Source organism: Emys orbicularis, chromosome 18 (assembly GCF_028017835.1).
Source record: "Emys orbicularis isolate rEmyOrb1 chromosome 18, rEmyOrb1.hap1, whole genome shotgun sequence".
NCBI lineage: Eukaryota > Metazoa > Chordata > Testudines > Emydidae > Emys > Emys orbicularis.
The window spans coordinates 244,799-250,451 of NC_088700.1; the positions used below are offsets into that span (position 1 = coordinate 244,799).

The following is a 5,653-nucleotide window of genomic DNA, read 5'->3' on the forward strand; positions in this document are numbered from 1 at the left end:
TTCGCCCCTTTTCTCAAAAAAGCCAAGAAATGGCCCAACCAAGCAAATGTCACAAAGTCTGGAAATGAACAGCTGAGGTGGGGGGCTCCTTTCAGACCCTCACTTCCGTCTAATCCTTCCTCTAGTCCTTTTGCCCTGCCCTATTTACACCGCTCAACCAACCACAACTTTCACCCTTTGTTTTCCTGTGCACAATAAAGAACACTGTCGGACTGATGAGTGTCAACTGTAGGGATTCGGACAGCTCCGTTAGTTGTGTCCGAATTCCAGGCCTTGTGTCTCTTTGGTGATAAAGAGAGGAGATTCCTCGGGCTACGTTCGAAGAGATTCATGTGGCGGTCCTTTCTGAAATGTGTGGATGTTGAGATGTTGTAGGTAGATGCGGTGGTATTCAGAGCCGGCACGTGGGTGCACCTAACCCTACTAACAGGACCGCGTTACAAGTAAGAGAGGTCTTTTCTGGTAAAGGTAGGGGGCACAAAGTTGTCATTTTCTTGGTGGGGTAGGAGGTAAGTCGGGAAGGGTGTCGCTGAGGGATGGAGGATTGATTGGAAAGGGGACACTCAGCAGGATCCCTCCCTTACCTGTTCATTTCCAGATCTTTTCACATTGGGGACTCCCCCCCTGCCCCATTGTGTACAGGAGGAGTATTTTACTAAAGAAAGGGTGACTGCCCTGTAATCAGGGTTCAGGTCGCTTTCCCTTTTCTCCTCTCTGCATTGGCCCTCTTCACGCCAAGGTCCAAAGTGAGCTCCCTCTAACTAGGGGGTGGGTCTTTCCCTGCCTTTCACAAGGTAACACTGCCATTTGGAAGGTAGTTCTAGAAACCAGCCTCTTGAGAGGGTTCAGGGTTTGTCCTACTAGCTGTCCCGTGCCCTCCTCACTCACTCACGCACTCAGCCAAGTCAAAGCCCGCGTCCTCTGCATCCACCTGGACCCGCGTTCTGCCGCAAGCTCTCCTGCGCTCTGAAAGAGATCGGTGCCGAAAAGTAGGTATTGGGGTCATTTCCGGCAGGGCCGTGTACCTTGCCAATGTAATCTGAATGTACACTGTACACGTGCTCTCTACTGAGCCACACCTAACCCGCTTCACCTCTCTCTTTCTAGCAACTCAAAGGACAAAATGGACAAGACGACACAAGCACCAAAGAAACTGCAGGAAAAGGGAAGAAAAAGCCACGGACAAAGGCTGCACACACCGCACACACCGCACCCCTGTACCGTGGGCTCGGGTTCGACACTTCTCCGCACAGGCTTAATCCCCCTTCAGGTGCCCGGTAAAAGGATCTCCCTGTAAACAAGGATCAAGGTCCATTCCTTGCCAACCAAAATGCTTTATGGGTCCCTTCCATAGCTGAGGCTGAGCGACCCCCCTTTAAAAAGGGTTGAGGTCTCTCTGGGTTTGAGCTCCTTAGGACCTAGCCTTTAAAATGCCCCGTGCCGTTGACCTCTCCCTGTCAGAAGGGTGCAGGTCTCCCCTTTCTAATTCCTCTTGGGCCGTTGGCACTCGCTGGGCAACGAGACCACCCACTTCTGAGGGAAGGGAGGTCTCTCCTTTACAGCGCTTTTCGCTCTGGCCCATTGGAACGCCCCTGGCTTAAGGACCACCCTGTAAGGAGGGTTTCGGTCTCCTTTGCCATGCAAATTAAGCCACAGGTCACTTTGACAAGCCCGGCAAAATGACCGCCCTGTAACCAGGGTGTAAGGTCTTATACCTCTCACGCTTAAGCTAGGGGAGCCTTTCTGTGCCTGCGGCTGAGCGACTCCCCCTGACCACACACCCCTTGAGAAGGGTTGAACTTCTGTTTCTCTTAGTCACAGTAAATTCCCACAGAATGATTTCTACTTGGCTTTTTTGAGATTTGAAGTGAAAGCTTACTTGGGACCTATCCCGGTCAGATGGAATATGGTGTGGCGAAGGGGCGGCTGTAAGGGGATGGCGGAGGCCGTGGATAATTCGCCCCTTTTCTCAAAAAAGCCAAGAAATGGCCCAACCAAGCAAATGTCACAAAGTCTGGAAATGAACAGGTGAGGTGGGGGGCTCCTTTCAGACCCTCACTTCCGTCTAATCCTTCCTCAAGTCCTTTTGCCCTGCCCAATTTACACCGCTCAACCAACCACAACTTTCACCCTTTGTTTTCTTGTGCACAATAAAGAACACTGTCGGACTGATGAGTGTCAACTGTAGGGATTCGGACAGCTCCGTTAGTTGTGTCCGAATTCCAGGCCTTGTGTCTCTTTGGTGATAAAGAGAGGAGATTCCTCGGGCTACGTTCGAAGAGATTCATGTGGCGGTCCTTTCTGAAATGTGTGGATGTTGAGATGTTGTAGGTAGATGCGGTGGTATTCAGAGCCGGCACGTGGGTGCACCTAACCCTACTAACAGGACCGCGTCACAAGTAAGAGGGGTCTTTTCTGGTAAAGGTAGGGGGCATAAAGTTGTCATTTTCTTGGTGGGGTAGGAGGTAAGTCGGGAAGGGTGTCGCTGAGGGATGGAGGATTGATTGGAAAGGGGACACTCAGCAGGATCCCTCCCTTACCTGTTCATTTCCAGATCTTTTCACATTGGGGACTCCCCCTCCCCCCGCCATTGTGTAAAGGAGGAGTATTTTACTAAAGAAAGGGTGACTGCCCTGTAATCAGGGTTCAGGTCTCTGTCCCTTTTCTCCTCCCTGTATTGGCCCCCTTAACGGCACCCGACATAGTCACTCTGCAGAGTAGACTCTTGCCCCTCCGCAGCCTTGATACCACAGAGCCCCTACCCAACGTGGAAGCACACGGTCTGTGAAGAAAACTAGAGGGAGCACACATGAGGAATTCAAAGCACTGACCTCTTACTCATAGCCAATTATGAACAGTCCTCAGGTTTCCGCCTCCCAGATATCTGCTTAGAAGGATGTCCAGGTTGCTCAGGTCCACTTGTGCCAGCTTCTTCTGTGGCTGGGGCTCCTGGCCAATTCCTCTGCAAGCGCAGCTTCAAAAGCCAAGCATGAGCCATCACTACACAAATCTCTATTGGTGTGTGAAATCTTGCCCTCATCCCTGCCTCCCTCTCCCATCCCATCTACATCAGCCCCACTGGATGAACAGAAACTGAGTGATCATTTCTCTCGTGGAGCAACAGTGACACCAGGTGGCCTGCCAGGGGAATGCACAAAGCATTTCCCTTAGGCAGTAACAGTGCCACCAGGTGGCCACTCGGTGTAATTGCACAGAACATGTCTCTCATGAAGCAAAAAGGAGACTGCGTGGCTACCCCGGGTAATCACAGAGCATTTCCTTCATGGAGCAATATTGACACCGGGTGGACACTCTGTATAGTTGCACAGAGCATTTCCCAAATAAAGCAACAGTGACACTGGGTGGCTAATCCAGGTAATGCACAAAGCATTTCCCCCATGGAGCAACAGTGGCACTGGGTGGACACCTGGGGTAATGCACAGAGCATTTCCTTAAGGAGCAACAGTGACACTGTGCCGTGATACAGCAGGGCCAGAGAGCAGCAGGAGAATGGTAGAAGAAAACTAGAGTGGTACGGATGAGCAATAGAGTGCCATAATTGTTCACTCACAGCCAGTCATGGAGAAGACAAAGCGGAGGACTGTTCATCTCTGCTTACAAGGATGTCCAGGCTGCTCAGGTTCACTTCTTCCAGTTTCTCCTCCGGCTGGGGCTCCTGGGCGATTCCTCTGCAAACACAGCATATAACCCAAGCAGGAGCCATCACTGCCCAAAGTTCTACTGGTGTACGAGATACTGCCCTCCCTCTCCCATCCACTGTACATCAGCCCCACTTGATGAACAGTGACAGTCAACTCCCACAGTCACCCCCACCACTACCAATGGAGGATCTAGTACCATCATGCTTCTCTTCCCCCTCCCAATGCCCCATTGGGTTGCAGACGCCCCAGACCAAGCCTGTGAGCATGCACCATTGCCCATGTTCTATGCAAGGAGACAGGACAAGGGGAGAGAGAGAGAGTATGTTGGCCAACATATGAGAGCTCAAAGAGAGACACATAGGAAGAAGGACAAACTCACCACCTGTACTCACCTTTCCGGTTCCAGGCCTCTGCTCAGGTGAACATGCTCCTCCCTGTCCAAGAAGATCAGCTGCTCCCAAGATAGGGAAATTCTCCCTCTGCACCCAGAACAAGGAGGAAAACTTTTATTACAAACCGAGCCCCACCTAAAGGGAAGCAGATGTTTGTACTCAGCCTTTACCACACATGTATCTTAGAGGCCACCTGGGGTATTTCTCAGAATGTAGTTGCCCTGGACCAACAGTGACACCCAGTGGCCAATCACGGCAATGCACAGAGCATGTCCCCCAGGCAGCAGCAGTGACACTTGGTGGCCACTCGCGGCAAAGCACAAAGAATTTCCCTCGTCGAGCAACACAGACACTACGTGGCCACTCAGGGTATGGCAGAAACCATTTCCCCCCCACAGCGCTGCAGTGATACTCGGTGGCCAGCCGGGGTAATGCCTGTGCTGTCTGCCTTGGACCATCAATGCCATCCGGTGGCCAGGCAGGGTAACATACAGACTGTGTTTCTCCTGGAGCAGCGGTGACACCCGGTGGCCAGTTGGGGAAAAGCGCAGCGTGCATCTGCCCTGGAGGAGCAGTGACAGCCTGTGGGCAGCAGGGGCAGCACCAGCCCCTTCCTCATTGGGGGAGCTGAGGTGGGGTAGACAGAAAATTGTGGCAGTTGCATCCCCACCACCACCACGAGGCCTCACCCCTCACTGAAGTGCAAGTTCCGCCTCCTCCCCTCAAAGGCTCCGGCCCTTCACCAGCCCAGAGGCCAGAAGCCAGAGCCAGGCAGGGTAGGGCGACTGCTGCGCTAGGTGGCGCAATGATGCAGGCAGCCACAGCGCTCCCCACTCTTGTCCTTGTGCTGGGTGGGGTCCCGGGGCTGTGGCTGCTCCTCAGTTCCCGGCCGCCCTTCGACCGCTCACAGACCTTAAGAGCCGCTCGGGTTGGGGTCGGGCTCCAGGGCCAGCAGAGCCCTCGGGGAGCAGTAACCACGAGGGTTAGGACCCAGGAGCCCAGGCTGGAGCAGGTCAGCCCGGAGTGCTGTGCAGAGCCCTGGACCCTCCACATAACGTGTGTGGTGCAACTTGGTGACTGGAGACACAGGCCAAGGGCTACTCTCAGACCCCTGCTCACGTCCGCTACTGAATATTGCCTGCTTCAGAGAGGATACCTAGAGTGGCATGACCAGGGAAGCTCACCCAGTGATAGAGAAGGAAGAGACTTGAGGACTGAGCATATCCGCCCTCAACCCTCTTCCCGTTACACCTTTAGCATTACAACCAAAAAGCACCCCTTGCAACGGCACCCGACATAGTCACTCTGCAGAGCAGACTCTGGCCCCTCCCCAGCCTCAATCCCACAGAGCCCCGTGCCCAGTGAGGAAGCTCACGGCCTGTGAAGAAAACTAGAGCGAGCACAGATGAGGAATTCCAAGCACTGACGGCTTACTCACAGTCAGTTATGCGGAAGGCAGAAAGCGGAGGACTGTTAATCTCCGCTTACAAGGATGTCCAGGCTGCTCAGGTCCACCTCTGCCAGCTTTTCCTTCGGCTGCTGCTCGACTGTTCCTCTGCAAGCGCCACAAATAAACCAAGCAGGAGCCATCACTCCACA

General features: G+C 53.5%; 1 long non-coding RNA gene across 1 annotated transcript; it reads right to left on the minus strand.

Moving 5' to 3' along the window:
* Positions 1 to 2,892: 2,892 nt before the first annotated feature.
* LOC135891168 (uncharacterized) lies at positions 2,893 to 4,135 on the minus strand. The gene is made up of 3 exons (XR_010562254.1): positions 4,055 to 4,135; positions 3,572 to 3,689; positions 2,893 to 2,974 (listed from the first exon to the last, which is right to left on the minus strand). It is a non-coding gene; the product is annotated as an uncharacterized LOC135891168 (long non-coding RNA).
* Positions 4,136 to 5,653: the final 1,518 nt, after the last annotated feature.